The sequence below is a fragment of the Balaenoptera borealis genome (assembly GCF_965194805.1).
Source record: "Balaenoptera borealis genome assembly, chromosome: 8".
Taxonomy (NCBI): domain Eukaryota; kingdom Metazoa; phylum Chordata; class Mammalia; order Artiodactyla; family Balaenopteridae; genus Balaenoptera; species Balaenoptera borealis.
Window position 1 is genome coordinate 100334565 of NC_138865.1, and position 17638 is coordinate 100352202.

The following is a 17638-nucleotide window of genomic DNA, read 5'->3' on the forward strand; positions in this document are numbered from 1 at the left end:
AGACAGTATACTCACTGTACTCAGCAGGATTTCAACCAACTAGTAAAATGTGCAGAGGAAATATTAGAAGGAAATAGCCCATAAAGTTGATAATGGCTATCTCTGGGCGGGGATTATAACAACTTTTTTTTCTTCTTTATATTTTCTTTTGTCTTCTACAATGAACACATACTTTTGTAATTTAAAAAGTTTTTCTTAATAAGCTTTCTAAATCTACTTAGAAACCAAATGATACTACTCTCAAATTAGTGATCTCACTCTTAGTCTCAGAAAATTACATAGATAGTTGTTGGGTGCAGTGTTTTTTTTAAAATAGCAAAAAATAAAATAAAATAAAATAGCAAAGAAATGAGAAATAAAACTAAATGTCCAAAAATAGGGCAATAGTTGAAGGAAAAATAGTTTAACAACTTAATGGATTACTATTAAGCCATAAAAAATATAATGATTCAGACTATATTGTCACATATAACAATAGGGAGAAATTGGTCAATAGAAACAAAAACACATTTGTTACCTCTAGGTAGAATTACATCATAAAATAGACCATAATGGGAACAGACCATAAAACTAACATGATTAAATGAAAAATATATTACATTGGGGAACTGCAAATATGAACAGGTGATTTATTTAAAGATTGCCATAATGTGGTTTCAAAAGTAATTTTTAAAACTTTTTAAAGAATACTCTAAACAGTGTTTTACATAAAAACAAATATTTTTAGATGAGTTGGACAGTTTTAAATACTTTAATATGTGTTTGCTGAAAATTTTTCTACCAGCGGAGTTATTCCACCATCAAAATAGGATGAAAACAGAAAAAGGAAGGGGTTTGGGTAGGTAAAAAATTCTGTGCATCCTTCCCGTATTAAAATAAGCCCAAAACAGTCCACTAACCTCCGTCATAACAGCTACTGGCCAGGGTTAATACTTACTTTCCCCAAAATGGAATGTTAAATCTGTTTTAAAGGAAATCTCTTGCAGGAACAGACATGAAACCTGGGCTGATTCACACTCCTGAAGAAGGTATTCAACAAGGTCCCTAATCCCTGAATCAAATAAAAACTTGTGATTTGTATCCCTCCACTCTGAGGTGCCCAAAGGCTTGGAGGATTGTAGGGACTGCGCTTCCCGAGGTAATGGTGACACAGCCCTGTTAGAGCATCCAGGTTCCCTTGAACAAGCAGAGATGGTCAACTGATGCTCCCGACTCTGAAAAGAAAATTCCTTCAGGGAGCTTTCGACTTCTGTCTCCGCAGCTTCTCTCTTACGGCTATCCGGAGCACCTTGCCTTAAAATACTAAGTGGTGCATGAGAACACTCTGTGCATCTTCCTGGCTCTGTCAGCCTTGAACCTAACCTAACCCCATGACTCCAACCCCTTCTAATCCAACCTACTTCTAAGAACCAGCCTTGAGCAACATCCATACCTATTACGTGCCTGGACCTATGCCCAACCTGATCCCAAACACCGCCTGTGTGACCTGCCTCTGCCTTGTCCCAGACGGGGAGCCTGAGGTCCGGGCTAGGTTTCCACATAGTATCAGCTTAAGGAGAAGATATTCAACAGCAAATAAAGGCATATAAGCTGATGAAGCAATACCAAAACACGCTAAGTAAAATACCCACAGTTACTTGGACTTCCTGAATAAATATTTATTATGAATGAGGAATTAGGTAGTGCTCAAAAAGAAAAAGCATGAATCTTATCTTTTGTTTCCTCAAATATATTTTCCTCAAAAATAAGAACAAGTGAAATAAAGTACTTGTCAGTGAAATTGGAAGACTGAAAATTATTTTGAAATTACCAAAACTAATGTATTTTAATCAACTGATTTAACACACTGGTAAGAAAAGCTGAGTTGCCAAGTACTTTTCATTCCCTTTCACAGAAAACCCAATCCTTGTCCAATATTCCTTAAACTTGCAATAGTCATTATAACTGAATTAGTCTTCCATGGGATTCCTTAGCCCTTTAAATTTCTTTGATATAACATCACTACTGTTCAATGGGTTTTTGTAAAATGTGGATTATGTATAACAATTTAGATACTACACATTTCCCCTAAAGCAAGCATCCAGCATATAAACCTAAGATAATGATTTTTTCACCCTCACTGAATCTGAAAAGTTAAAAACCAATGTAATTTCAAGTGTGGGCAAACTACAAACTATGATGTTAAAGTCTCAAGAATTTGCTCAGGAAAGTCTTCATCTTTGCCCACTCTTCGTGTTTCCAGAAGTATCAGTGCTGGTGTCCAATGTCAAGATGTTTGTACCACCTGAGCCTCCCAAGGATGCAAATACTTGGGAGTTCTCCCATGTTTAGCTTGAGCTTGTCAGACTAAATTAGCTCAGTGGCACAAGAACATCAATTCTTTGAAGGTGAAACAGCCAGAGCAAAGTTGAAAATAAAAAGCATGAAGTCACTGCATAATACGATGGAGAGAATGACTTATGCACATTTTTCTGAATCTTCTATTTCAAGACAAGGACCTTGAGGCCTGGAAAGGGTGGGTCCTGTCAAAGGCCCCATGGACAGCGGTGGGGAAACTGGTACTTGAATTATGGTCGCCTGTCTTACTTAGTCGCAATCAGTCCACTTAATTTATGGATATCCAATTTAAAATATTTTTAGAACTCTTCACCCAGCTTTAAAAAGGGGCCAGGGGAATGAAGCCTAAAGCCCTATCATGACAAAATAAGGAAATAAAAAATAAAAATCCTAACACAGCAATAATTCCAAACCATTATTTAAAAAATCACTAAGAAGCTATGAAATGCTCACTCAGTCATCAGATCACCACTTACTAAAACTTAACTTCAGTGTTCTACTTTCTCACAAATTATGCACACTTACTAGATTGGTAATTACACTACATAGGATTTTTTTTTTAATCCAACCAAAACTACTTCTCCACATCCACACAGAGCTCTGTACAGTTTCCAGTGCAGAGCATACCTGCAACAAATGCTATTATTATTTAGCAATACACAAAATTGCTATAATACAAAACTGCTTCAAACACACTGGCACCCACCTCCCCCAAAACATTCTTTCTATTCCTCTTTGACTTTTGTCAAGTGAAAAAAAGGCCACAAACAGGAAGGCCCACTAAGTATCACAAAAATGCCAACTCATCAAACAAAAAGGTCTGCCTTCCATCTGTCGTTCACTTCCAGTACTTTATTTTGCTTACATTACTCAGTTCTTCCATGACTCTACAATCCCACACACATCCCACCTCGACCCTTCACTGAGTTAACCCCTTCTCAATCTGCAGATCTAATCAAATGTCACTTCCTTAGGGAAATCCTGAATCACCCCAAAGTCAGATGAGGTTCCCCATTTAATTTCTTCTGAAACTCCCTGTGCTTTTCCCTTGTAACACTCATCATGTTTGTCCATATATGTTTGGGTGCTCATTTGGTCAATATCCTCCTGCCCACTGGACTCTGTTTCATGCCCGCAGTGATGATCACTGCTTTATTCCCCACTCTAGTCCAGCTATTAGCATAAGAACTGGTACCGTGTATATAATAAAGACCTGTAGAAGAATGAATAACCCTAATTCCACATAGAACAGCAACAAACTAGATCAGTGTTTTTCAAACCACCCTTCACAGACAGATCAGTGTTTTCAAAACTTCTAAATTATGACCAACACTTCTTTTAAATGAAAACGAACAGATTATAACAGAAATGGGGAGTATAATAATGTTTATTATATGTAGTAAGCTGCATGAAACTGCCATTTTCTTCATATATATATGACTCTTTCTAACTATGGGTCATGGTCCAAAAAGTTGGAAAGCCACTGAACTGAATGTCCCAATACAACTCCTCCCAACCTCCCACCAAAATGCTCAAAAAGGTGCACACTGGGCATATACCCTGAGAAAACCATAGTTCAAAAAGAGTCATGTACCAAAATGTTCATTGCAGCTCTATTTACAATAGCCAGGACATGGAAGCAACCTAAATGTCCATCGACAGAAGAATGGATAAAGAAGATGTGGCACATATATACAATGGAATATTACTCAGCCATAAAAAGAAATGAAATGGAGGTATTTGTAATGAGGTGGATGGAGTTAGAGTCTGTCATACAGAGTGAAGTAAGTCAGAAAGAGAAAAACAAATACAGTATGCTAACACATATATACGGAATCTAAGGGGAAAAAAAAAAAAAAAGACCATGAAGAACCTAGTGGCAAGACGGGAATAAAGACACAGACCTACTAGAGAATGCACTTGAGGATATGGGGAGGGGGTGGGGTGAGATGTGACAGGGTAAGAGAGTGTCATGGACATATATACACTACCAAATGTAAAATAGATAGCTAGTGGGAAGCAGCCACATAGCACAGGGAGATCAGCTCGGTGCTTTGTGACAACCTAGAGGGGTGGGATGGGGAGGGTGGGAGGGAGGGAGATGCAAGAGGGAAGAGATATGGGAACATATTGTATGTGTATAACTGATGCACTTTGTTATAAAGCAGAAGCTAACACACCATTGTAAGGCAATTATACTTCAATAAAGATGTTTAAAAAAAAAAGGTGCACAAAATGGCAAAACTGGCAGCAGTACTAGAAAGAGGCAGGGAAAAGCCAAAATCTAGGCATTATTTCCACTAACTCTGTGAAGGATGGGTAAAAAGAAAATTCTTGAACCACACGAACCTGAAAGACTCACACTGCACCTTTGGAAATTCAACAAGTCAGATGCTCTGATAAATGCAGAAAAAATTCTGAGTCTAACTCAGGAATGCAGAAGATACAACTGGCCAGATAAAGATGAGGACATACCCCCAACTACATGGGAGGCACCTTTCAGACTAGCATAAGCAAGGGGACCCCAAGTGCAAATGAGGGTCAAAACTAACTAGAGACACACACAAAATACTGCTGCAGATTTTATTACAAACTAGAATACAAAACTCTAAAGTGTATACTTAAAATTTAAGCTATACACTGAAATATATATATTGTGTATATATATAAATATGATGGAAACTGAGAAGCCGCAAGAAGGCAAAAAAAAAATAAAGGCATACTAAATTCTCTGTTGTGCAGAGGAGTGGGATCAAAAGTTATTCAGTTCTTTGACTTTGGGAACCAGAGAAACACAGAATCATGAATGTATTTGGAAAACAAAGACAATCACTAGTAAAGTGAAAACTAGATTTGGCCATTTAAAAATAGTTTATATATATGAAACAAATGATACATAGAAAAAGACAGAAAATAAAGTCCAGAAAGCATATTAGATTGAACCGTAGGAAACTGCCATTTTTATAGGTCAAAAGCAGTCAAATAACAATTTCATATGACTCAATCCATCAACAATGATAATAATAACGTCAGCTAATTTGTTCAGTGTGCGAGGCACTTTTAAAGGATTAATTGAAAATTTGTGTATGCATGTTGTTCCTTTACAAATAAAAAATGTAGTCCTAGAGACATTATGTAATTTATCTGAGGCCATGCAGCTAAATACTGGTGGGAAGAAGTAAACCAGTGCTTTTCATAGTACCTCTCAGAAAAAAAAAACTTAAAGAATTAAGGTCAAACATATTGGCCATAACAATAAATATTAAAGGAATAAGTTTCCCTTTGAGAGGTATGTTAAAATCCAATTAAATGTTGCTTATAAGCAAAAATATATGAAACAAAATGACAGACACCAAAAGTTTAAAATCAGAAGGATGAATGAAATTATCTTAGACAAAGAAAAGAAGAAAACACTGCAACATTAATATCAGGAAAATAGCAGCATGTAGTTCCAAATGCATAAAGCGTTATTTTATATTGATAAGCATAATAAAGGCCTAACAGTAATCTTTATGCATTTAATATTATGTTAACACATAGAAATTGCTATAAAGAAACTGACAAAAGCCCATTTGTAGAGAGAGACTAAAGGACCATTATTATCAGTCTGTGACAGCTCAAGTACAGAATCAGGACACACAGGATATGAATAATATTACTATAGTGGCTGAGTTAGTAAACATATCTGCACTTGTCACCTGTAGAAACCATGCTCTTTTCAATCCTCAGGACACAGAAATCCCTAATAGACAATAAGTAAAAATTGTACAAACCTCACTTAATTACCATGATAAACAAAACCAATAATTTATGCAAAAGTTTATATGTAAACAATAAAGCAATATTCAGCCAAGTCATACTGAGCCGCTAGTTGCATTCCCAATAAAGTCAGGTATTAACAAAAATGTTTACTTTCCCTGTACTGTTTTAAATTTTTAGTAATTATATTAGCACAAAACATAGAAGTTAAGCTATCTTCATTTTTTTAACTGCCACCTTCAGACTTTTATATGAAAATGCCTCCTCCCTCAATAATGACTGACTCAAAATTTAAAATAAAATACTGCTCATTATTTCAAAATCATTGAAAATGAAGTCATGTACGTCAAAGATGACAACAAAGTTGATCAATGTCTACTCTTCCATTGAAAACAAATGACCTAATATCAACTCAAGAAATGAGAACCAGAGTTTTGTCTATTTTCTTGATTTTTTTCCCCATCAAATCAGCGCATCTTTTTCTTTAATCAATGTGTCCCTCCTCTTCTAGCCTCACCTCCCAGTTTCACTAACCTATCTGAACTCACCTTTCAAGCCTCCACATAAACGCCACTTTCTCAGAGAAACTTTCCTCACCCTCGCAGACAAGGTCAATCCCCATGCGACACTTCCAGGAGACCGTGCTTTCCTCCCTAATTCCAATTACACTTGGAGTTACTTGTTCAGAGGCTGTCTCCTTCACTAGATTGTAAATTTCATGCAGTCAAGACTGTGTCTTATTTACTATAACATGTGGAGATGGTAAATATATTGATTTTTTTATTCAAAAAATTTCAGTTCAAACAAATTTTTAATTCAAAATATTTGAGTTCTACGTGCAAGGTATTACCCTAAGGCTATTACACTGGGAAAACAGCAGTAAATAAAACAGGAATTTTTTTTTTTAATTAATACTTTCCCTCATCAAAGAAGTAAAAACAATATAAATGCAATGGAGAAGAAAATATCAGGCAAGCTCAGTAAATGGGAAGGGTTATACAATGTTAAATGTAGTGATAATTAGAGAAGGCCACACTAAGAAGGTGACATTTGAGTTAAGACATGAAAATGATGACAAAGCAACCATATGGATACCTGGAAACAGAGCATTCCAGCAAGAGGGTACAGTCGATGGCAAAGGGCTAGAAACCACAGTCTACTCTGTAGATAAGTCCATATATGGTTCTTGCTTAAAGTAAGGATAGAACTCTGGGAACATGAGTACCTAAAGATGGGCAGAGAAGCACAAACTCTTAAAAGAATAAAGAAGCAAATAGAGATAGGAAATGATTAAATATGATACATATTAAATACCGTGACTATCATGTGGTCAATGGAAAATTAACGTAAAAGATTTTAATGGCATGTGTACTTATGATACAAAGCAAAATGCTATAAATATTCAGTAAGATCAAATATTTTAAAAACTGCAGGAGTTATCCCAAAATGGAATAAGGAAGTTATCCCTGAGCAGTGGAACTATGGATGAGTCTCCTGGACTTTCCAAATTCCAAAATGAGCATGTACTGTTTTTACAACTTTCAAATGGAAATGAGTATAATTTTAAAGAATCATAATGGCTTAGAGAGAAAAAGGCTGAGAACAGATTATCTTTGCTATATCTTACTGCAAGAAGGCATGCCCATATCATTCCCTGAAATGAAAATATATTTTTAATTGGAAAAGATCTTTTTTTTTTAACCAGGTAAAGAGCAAAGTTCTACTGTATGTTATTTTTAACCTTCATCAAGCAATTAAAGCTTAAATTTACCTGACCAGAGTTTATAAACCCCCATGGCAAACTTGCTGGGGTTTCTCAAAGTCTGGGCTTTAGGCTAAGAAGTTTTTCAGCTTGTCTTTTATTACAGTGATGACAGTAATATGATACTCAATGCTGTTAGTACAGCAGTAAACTAAAACTATATTTGCAACTCCACTCAGGCCCCAAATCACCAAGAATCTTCCAATTCTTTTCAGGATTTTTTTTTCCTTTGCCGGAACAGATTGTTTCGGAAGCTTTTATTCATCTCAAAGGAACATCAAACTGAAACTCCATCTCCTTTGTATCATACCAGGACCACCTCATCAGAGAAGCCATAGTGGATGTTCACTGAATGTTTGACAACCTACAACACTATTTTAAGCACCTGCTGGATAGAAAAAGTACCTGAAGAATCAAAATATGACTTACTGTCCTTGTTAAGACACCTAGTACTTATATCAATGGGAGAGAATCCTTTCACAATGTGTTCGGATATCAAATCATCACATTGCACACTTTAAATATCTTAGTTTTGTCAATTACACTTCAATAGAGCTGGGAGAAAATCTTTTTAAATAATTTTTTAAAACCCACTGAGTATATATCACTTTTCTCACTCTAAAACTTCTCTCCAGCTTATCACATAAATTTCACTGGTATTTACTCTGACATATAACAAGTACTCCTAAATACTGCCACGCTTTAGTTTCTCAGCTAAGTTGCAAGCTCAAATTTCCAGCTACCAGCTGAAAATCTCTGCCTCTTTAGTTTTACGCATGTCTAAAACCAGCATGCCTCACTGAAACAATCCTCATAGTCTCATGCCCCTGCTCTCTGCTAGTGGCATCAACGTGCCCTTTTTTGTCCCCAGAAGCTCCCTGCACCCCTCTGTTGGCCCTTCAAGACTAACCCAAAGGGCTCCCCTGGTGGCGCAGTGGTTAAGAATCCGTCTGCCAATGCAGGGGACACGGGTACGAGCCCTGGTCCGGGAAGATCCCACATGCCGCGGAGCAACTAAGCCCATGCACCACAACTACTGAGACTGTGCTCTAGAGCCCGTGAGCCACAACTACTGAGCCCGCATGCCACAACTACTGAAGCCCACACGCCTAGAGCCCATGCTCTGCAACAAGAGAAGCCACCTCAATGAGAAGCCCGCACACCGCAACGAAGAGTGGCCCCTCCTCGCCGCTACTAGAGAAAGCCCGTGCACAGCAACAAAAACCCAAGACAGCCAAAAGTAAATTAATTAATTAATTAATTAAAAAAAAAAAAAAAAAAAAAAGACTGACCCAAAGCAGACCGCCACTCAGCCACAAATTGTAACCCATTACTCACATGCAGCTCCCGGGCCTTCGTTATGACTCCTCTGCACGGAATGAGCTTCTCAGCCCACTTGCCCATTGAGGCCAGAAACCTCCTGCAGATCTTTCCTCTACTCCAAGGTAGAGTCACTCTCTCCATCCTCAGATATTCAGATGGCACTTTGTTTAAACCTCGGTTTACAATATTTATCACTGTCTGCGTGATCTCAGACATTTGTATCCATGACTCTCCATGTTTAGGAGCTGGTTGAGAGCAGGGAACCATACTTTCTTGGTGGTTGTTTTTCCTTTTTTAATTTTTTTACTGTGATGTCCTCAGCCAAGCTTAGGGACTGAATCTCATAAGCGTGCAGAGATTTTAGCTGCATGAAACTGAACTGACAGGGTCTCAGATAAAGGGAGGAGAGCACAGATCCTACTGAATTTGGAAAAGCCAAGTCATCCTGCCCTAGCCTTTGAAGCTTTGGGTCTCTGTGTCTACTCAGAAAGAAAGCAAGCAGTTCTCTGTGGAATTATAATAAATACCGGGTACAGAATGAATTCCTCCTCTTCTCGACATGACAATAATCCCTCTCCCAACAAATCATAGTCCAAGATGGCAAAGCAGCCCCTTAACAAAAGGCAAATCTGTTTCGGCTGTGCTGCTCCCTGGGTAAGAACTCTCCATCTCCTTATCATCTGCTGATTGCCGACTGCTGGGGGGGGGCCTCGTTTAATGCTCCCATAATGAAACCTGCCTATAATGAGTAACTCCCCCTATCTGCTCTGCTCTAGAAGCAGTTGATAGGCCTTCCCCAGCTGCCTTGCTTTGCACCTAACAAAAGGTTCGCAGATGCCCACCCCGTACTTCTAAATGCCCCTCCTTCCCTCGCCAGAGACCCGGATGAAGTAGAATCCTGGTGGAAATAACATTCTGGGGCAATGATGTTTGTTGTCTTGGTTGTCACGCAGCTGGAAATCGTTTTCTTGTTTCCCATTCATAATAGCCCAACCTTCCCATCTCTGGGACAAGAACCCTTTTTTTTTGTTTGTTTTTGGGGTTTTTTTTGGCCGGCCACACGGCTTGTGGGATCGTAGTTCTCCGACCAGGGATTGAACCCGTGCCCCCTGCAATGAAAGCGTGGAGTCCTAACCACGGGACCGCCAGGGAATTCCTCATAGCACGCTGCACCCGTTCAGGAAGAGCCATGCAGGCTTCTGGGACCTCAAATGTCTGGCCCACGGTGGCAACCTCAATCACAGCCTCTCTAAAACGAAAAGAGGCAAGAGAGAGCACATGCACGCACAGACACATACCCCACGTGCGTCAATATATATAAACACAAACATTAGGTTTGTATAAGCAAAAGTACAAGTATGGAAGGCTGTATAACAAATTCATGACAGAGGGGTTGGTTACATCAGACGGGTAAGCTAGAAAGAGCAGAGGGATATTACATTTACTTTAGACACATCTGTATCATTTGAATCATTACAAAACCCCCATCTTTCTATAAATGAATGCAGCTATCTTCTTCTGGTGAGAACACTTTCTACTGTGCTCATACCCGAGTGACTTAAACAGGATGAGTAAAATGCATTAACGAAGCAGCGTTCACTGTGGCGTGACCTCAAAATAGGTCTGACTTCCCACCAAGGCTAGGTTTGGATTATTCTAGGAAGCGAGTCATCAACTGAATATAGAACCTCAAACACAAATTGGGTCACAAGTAAGAATATCTGAAATAAGAAGGAAGCAAGCCAGGGCTACAGATAAGACACAGTTATGTCTATCTCTAGACTTGACTAAGAGGTAAACTAAGAGGTAAATCTGGGCAAAAAAAGTTTCAAGTTTATAAAACAAAAATGAGAATACCAGGATCCATCTCTTCTCCTCTTGTTAAGAAAAGCTAACTGACCTGAAAACACTGGGCCTAGTTTGAAGAAAACATTCCTAAAGTTGAAACTCAACAAACATGCTCCATATCTGAAGATGTTTCAAAAGAACTTCAGTCATTAACATAATATGATAGAATGCAAACTCCTTGAGAGAGGGGACCTTCCATGTCTTGTTTCCTACTGTTCCCCAGTACCTAGTAGGTGTGCAACAAATATCTACTGCATCTGGAATAAATGAACAAATTAAAGATTAAGGAACAAGTAAACGAAAACTAGAATTAGCAACCAGATAATATCAGTGCCTATTCTTATTTTACAGATATAAAAAGAATGGAACTTTGACTCATTCAGCAATAACAACACTGGAAATTAAAAGCCTCTTGATTCCCTCTATCTTGATCACCTTTTTCTCTTCTGTGTTTCTTGCTTTATCTCCTAGGTTCCTCCCAGATCTTAATCTCCTAGGAGCCTTCCCTCACCCTCACCCCCACCCCATGCCCGTGAGGGTCAGGTGCCCCTGCTTGGTGCTCCCACAGTGCCCTGAGCTTATCTCCCTCGTCACACCTGTTACACTGAATTGCAATCATCATCTGTTAATATGTCGGTAAGCTCAGCTCCTGCTGAAGGGTAGGAATCCTGCCTTATTCATCCCCACTCCCTGCCTCCATCTAGCACCTAGCACAATGCTTGGGTTATAGCAGGAGGTCAGTTCAGTGCTGCTAGGGTAGAACAGAACTTGTTTCCTCTGCCACCAAATCATGTCTCCTTCCAAAGAGCCAGGAGTATCCTTCTGTTAGGGCCAAGTTTCAGAATGAAGGCAGCTTGGGGATTGGTCAAGAAGAACCACTTAAACATACAGGAAGAAAGTTGAGTATAGCAGACTTACATGAAATCGAGTCCAGTCTATTGTTCTGAGATTTAAGAAAATGGGAAAAAAGAAAACTTGCTGAAAAGGAATGGTTCACAGTAGCCCTCTCTGTATAGTGAATCCTAAACCTTAAGAAGCCAAGGCACACATGATGGCCGTAATGAACAAGAGTTCCTTTAACAACAGTTTCAACCTTGGAAATCCCAGCCCAAAGAGATCCATAACCAGGTTTTATTAGTCCAACTTTCTCTCTTTCAGAGAAAGAGGCTGGTTTTGAAATCCCTTTCCTTTATCTCCATATTAAAGAAAACAAACACAACCTGATCTACCTCATTCAGGCTTACACGTATTTGTTTTAGCACTGGACTAAAGTTAAGAGTCTGCCCTGTCCTTACATCACTTTTTTTTAAAACAGTACCACAAAAATCAAATAAATTATAGCCTAAATCCATGCATGTAGTAAAATAGTCCTCTCATTTCTGAAAGAAATTTGAATGTTACATGAACTTCAAAGTTGAAGTTTCTACAGTACTGATCAGATGACAGGAGCCAACATCCAAGGATTGAGACAATTTTCTTTGCCCCACACCCCCAGGTCAATAATAGTAACAACAACATTACTTTGAAATCATACCAACCTGCTGAAAAAAAAAAGGCAGGGAATTTAAATAAAATCACCAAAACCAGCACTCTCCCTCCCCCTCCTATAAAAACCAAAAAACTTTGAGTTACTTCAACTTAACTAATTTAATTAATTGATTAAACGTGCCAAACCCAAGTTCCCTTGCAGAAGATAAAACAAGCTGCTGGGAGGATCATTCATTCAAATTGTATTCAGAAGACAGTAACAAGCAGCTGACCTAATCTCCTTTCATCATGTCTCCTTGTTAGCCCAGCACCTCCAGATTCGAAGGCAATTAGAAGACTTACTCAAATCAGCTCCACCTTTGACATGCAGCTGAAACGCCACCCACTCCCACCTTTGACACAGAGGTATTGCGGTGTGAGAGGAAACCTCCAGAGTTGCTGGAAGTTTCTCCCAAATGGAGCCCACAGAGATTCTTCCTGTCTGAGAGATAATGAGCTATACACCTTCGCTCAGGGGAGTTAGGGGAAAGAACAACAACAACAAAAGAGGCAGATGACCAGAAAGGAGGTTGTCAGAGAAGTATTCATCTACAGCATTGGGCAAGCTACTTCTATTGGAGGTTAAACTTAATAAAGGGTCTTCGTGGTTGCGTCAGCCCTCACTGCAACACCAAGGGTGCTTCTCCCCTCTCCCCAACATCACCCCCTTACCTTTTACAAGGGCGTTAACCCCATTTCTAAACTAATAATAATTCTCTTCTGTGCTGCAAATATTCAACCACTGTGAAATACTATGTATAACATAAACACAGTCAAGAATGTCGGTTGCCATTAGATTCACGTTTCAATTAGCATTAACTAGCAGGCCCTTCCCTAAACAAAAACAAAGCAAAATGCTTTCTTGGTCAGCTCTGAGCCTGGAGAGCAATTTTAACCCACATGCTTCAAGGGCCTCGCAAGGTCCAGATGTAACACAGTAACATCATTAATTTTCACTAAATTAAATTTCTCAAAAGGCCACTATCAATTTGGGGGCAATATTCTTTATTCTGTAACCTTTCTATAATCTGGATAAGCTGGCAGCAGTGCCCTGAAACTCACTCAGCCTGAGTTACCAGGGTATGTAATGGAATCAGGGCTCAGGCACCTCTCAATCATTTCAGCCCTCTCTATGCCCAGTATTTGTGACTCAGTGTCTTCCTGCGTTGTGGGGTTAAACCGTACTTCCCCCTCCCTGTCCCTAGGTAGTACAATTCCTTAAAATAACAGCCAAGGTCTCCACAATTTATCGCCTTGTATCTTTCCAGCCTTCATTACCCCGGACTCCAACTACATAGTTCACTCCCCACCATTCATCTTTTAAGAGACACATCATTTTCATCCTTCAAGTCCCTTTTGTGAAGTCTTCCCCAGAGACAGAATTTAATTTTCCATTCCCTGGCATGCCAAGTTTCTTGGATTCTACAGCTGCCACTTAGTTATGCAACCCAGCTGCTATATATTGAAGTTAGCTGCATCTTTTCCCTCTGTACTGCAGCTCTTTCTAGAGCCTCCCTTTTCTCTTCCTTGTATCTGCCACTGTCGAAGGAATTCAGTAACTGCTTATCCAATTAAAATTTCCTCCTTTTCTACCAACTTTCTAAGGCATTCATAATAGCTCTCCATGAGATAGCTAAGTAACACTACAGGGATTTGGAACATAGCGTGGTATGTAAACATTAGAAACCAAATAAGATGCTGAGTTAGCAAGGCCAGAGCAAGCTTTCAGACTTTAAACCAAGTTTTATCACATCACACTTCACTTTTAAAATACATCATGTTCCTCAAGTGTGTATGCATATAGGTACCAAAAAAAAAAAAAATTAAATAAAAGGGAGACAGGCCACACATCAAGCACAGATATTAAAATCGTGACCTCAAACTAAATTTCAGGTCTTGTTATGTGGACACTTAGAGCTTCCCAGTGAAAATGATACAGTATATTCTGCCCAGGTTGCAACTTTCCTTACTAAGCATTTGAAATAAGATTCTCCTGCCTAAAAATCATGAACTTCAGACTGACTGTCATTATGTATCAAAAAGACTTAGCAAGTGAGAGTTTTACTTGCTTTGAATTTTCCAGTAGGTCTAACAGTCAGAACAGATTCAGTAAAACCTTGAGAAATCTGTGGTAGAATCTTCTTTTAAATCAAATTACTTTTCGGAAAAGATTAGCTTCAAATAAAAATAGACGTTTCAAACTCAGGTGTTGAAAGGGCTGCCACTTACATTCCCATCTCTGGTAACTTTTCCCATCACTCGCAGAGATTTCTGAGACCCACTGAGTGCCCTCAGCACTGAGCAGCAGCTCGCCTCTTGAGAGACAACGATGCAAATGGGAAGTTGGGCAGGTCAGACTACAGACTCCAAGTCAATTTTAAGGTTAAGTAGCTCACCCACTTTAATAAATAATATGGGTAATGGACGACTGACTGGGGTGAGGTGGGGTGGTATTATTGATGTCCTTGTGCAGGAGGAAAAAAAAACCAGGGGAGAACCGACTCCCACCTCCAGGTTCTTCTCCCTCCAGGCATCTCCCACTGCTGCTTTTCCTCAACCCTCTTGGCCTTCCTGCCCTCCCCCCTTACCTCCCAGAGTAACAGTTGACACTTGCCTTTACTCTCTTCCTACCGTTCTAACATGGGATAACCACCCTCCAGTTTGTAGTTATCGGGGGGGGGGGGCTGGAAGGAACAGCAGAGATGATCAAACCCCTCCATTTTCCAGATGAGGACACCGAGAAGGAGGACCGGCTGACCTAACCGGCTAAAGTCGCACCGCTAGGGGACTTGGTGTGTCTGTGGGCTCAGATTATGATAACCCAGTCTTCCTGCCTGGCCCCTCAGCCCGGCCTTCCCGCCACACACTACCTCTTTCTCTGGCTACTTGGCTTCTTTATCCTCATATTAAATGGTATCAAGAAAAATGCAGCCTTAACAATGCCGATCGTTATTCACAATTTTGCTTTTGGGGCAAATATGCTCTGGCCTCCCCAGAACTGGAGAATCAAAGGCAGAAACAAATGGATGACATTATGCATGTGTGTGTTAATGCAATTTAATTCGGTCCAAATAGCCATAACTTCAGTACACACCGTTTTTCCTTGGGGCTTACTACTCTTATTTGACAAGGGAATAGTTTCTTATGAGAATGAACTTAGCAGTTTTAAACCAGCACGGTCTCCCTCTGACCCGAATTGCAAGCTTTGAATAACAGACCTCCTGCTTCACAGTTATGCTTAGGCTGGGCAAACGACATTTATGCAAATAGGTGAAAAACACGGACTGTTAAAAGCCCGAAGGAATAGAGGATTTTGCTCTCATAACTGCAGTCACCTGTTTTCAAGATTCATGTTTGTAAATATGTATCTATTCCAATGGGAAACAACGCGTTCATAGTGAAACTTTAACAACCCAGCGCTCGCTGGAAACCCACATTTACGAAACCTCCATGGATTTCAACAACAAAAAAGAGAAGTAGCAGCAGAAAGCAGCAATCTCAGGCCCCAGACTGAAGGCAGCAACAAGTCCTGGATACCGTCATTCTTACACATCAAAGTCCAAATGGCAGCAAAGAAAAACAAGAATAAATGGGTAAATCCATTCACAACAAACTAGTCCTGCGCACACGCGCGCGCACACACACACACAAAACGAGCCCGTCTATTTCAAAACCACCAACTCAAAGCCAGGTCCCTCCCTTGCCTTAAATTCCCCAGTTACTTGATAAACGTGTTTGTTAGGCGTCCGGACAGAAACTTAAGTTTAAAGTCCTCAGGCGGGGAGAGACCGCTGCGTGGCCGGTGAGAAGCAAGTGGTGGGGAAGCTCGGCGCTGCGGGGCGCGGGGACCCCCGGCGGGCCACGTCCACCGGGACGCGGCTTGGGGGTAATGTCGAGCGCCTCCCGCCAGCCTGCTCGGGCCCCCACCCAGACCCAGGTAACCGGAGACCACCTACGTGTCACTTGGGCGGGTCCCGGCCGCTGGCACGGGGCACAGCGTGGGCCCCGGGGAGCGCTGACCCGGTTGGGAGACGGGAGGGCCGGCGGCCCGGGAGGCTGCGGCCACTTCCCTCCCGGCGCTCGATCAACTGGTTGGCTGGGGAGGCCAGGAGCGCCTCGCCTCCTGCAGGTCGGCCCGCGAGCATGCACACCCACCCACACCCGGCACAGGCGCGCGCGTACACACACACACACACACACACACACGAGCATGCACACCCACCCACACCCGGCACAGGCGCGCGCGTACACACACACACACACACACACACACACACACACACACACACAGCCACAAAGCCCGTCTGCCGCAGGACAGCGCGATCCCAGCGCGCCGTTTAGCGGCGGAAGGGACCCGGCGAAAGCTGGCTCCGCGCTCAGAGGGCACCGTCCCCTCGCGCCACCCCGCGCCGCGCCCGTCCCTTTACCTGCGCCCGCCGCCGCCGCGCGTCCGGCTCCCGCCGCCCCCGGGCTGGCTTCAGGCTGCGCGGTCAATCCCCGCAGCCCCCGCCCCGCGGCCCGCCGAGCCCGGCCCTCCGCCCGCCCCTCGGCCGTCGCCCGGAGCGGGGCCGCCCCCTGCGCCCACCCCGCCGGGGTCCCGCGCGCGCGGCCGAGAGGCCGGGGAGGGCTCGGCGGCGCCGGGGCCCAGGCCGCCCGAGATCCCGGCAGGCTCCGCTGGGGGACAGGGGCGTCGCGGCTCCGGGAGCGTCAGCCGCCGCTCGGCCCCGACTGCTCCGGCTTTGGCGCGCTGGCAGGGCGGCGGGGGAGGGGGGCGCCGAGGGAGGGCCGCGGGAGCAGGGCGGACGCCAGCCCCCTTCTTCCTCCGCCTTCTTTCTTTTCTGCAGGCTCCACGTAGCACAAGTCAGCAACTCCCACACCCCCCCGACTCCCTCCCCCTGGCTCATTCCCTTACCTGGCGCGATGCCCCCAGAGCCCCTACCCTCTGTGCTCCTCCTCCCCCATCCAGTTGCCGGACTCCCCGCCCCGCCTGCAAGGCGGGGGCGGAGGGTAGCCCAAGCCTCCCATTCATCATCTTCCCACCGCCCCCCACCCGGATCGGACCCACCCGCGGCTGGAGACCCA

General features: G+C 42.2%; 1 protein-coding gene and 1 pseudogene across 9 annotated transcripts in view; one reads left to right on the forward strand and one right to left on the reverse strand.

Annotated features, from left to right (window-relative positions):
- The window catches only part of LPAR1 (lysophosphatidic acid receptor 1), a 160320-nt gene that overhangs the window by 136916 nt on the left and 5766 nt on the right, over positions 1–17638 (reverse strand). Inside the window, exon 1 of one of the 8 annotated variants that reach the window (XM_082404143.1) lies at positions 17469–17630. The exons of 3 other annotated variants lie outside the window; for them this stretch is intronic. The gene's annotated coding sequence lies outside the window, so the exon portion shown is untranslated. Of the gene's footprint in view, positions 1–16512; positions 16709–16983; positions 17421–17468; positions 17631–17638 lie in introns of those variants that run through there. 4 more of the 8 variants (XM_082404146.1, XM_082404140.1, XM_082404147.1 and 1 more) reach the window with 4 other exon arrangements.
- Positions 3898–17638, forward strand: part of LOC309634224 (eukaryotic translation initiation factor 2 subunit 1 pseudogene) — a 71724-nt pseudogene continuing 57983 nt past the window's right edge. The window contains exon 1 of the transcript XR_014249596.1: positions 3898–4563. The product of XR_014249596.1 is annotated as a eukaryotic translation initiation factor 2 subunit 1 pseudogene (transcript). The remainder of the gene's footprint in view (positions 4564–17638) is intronic.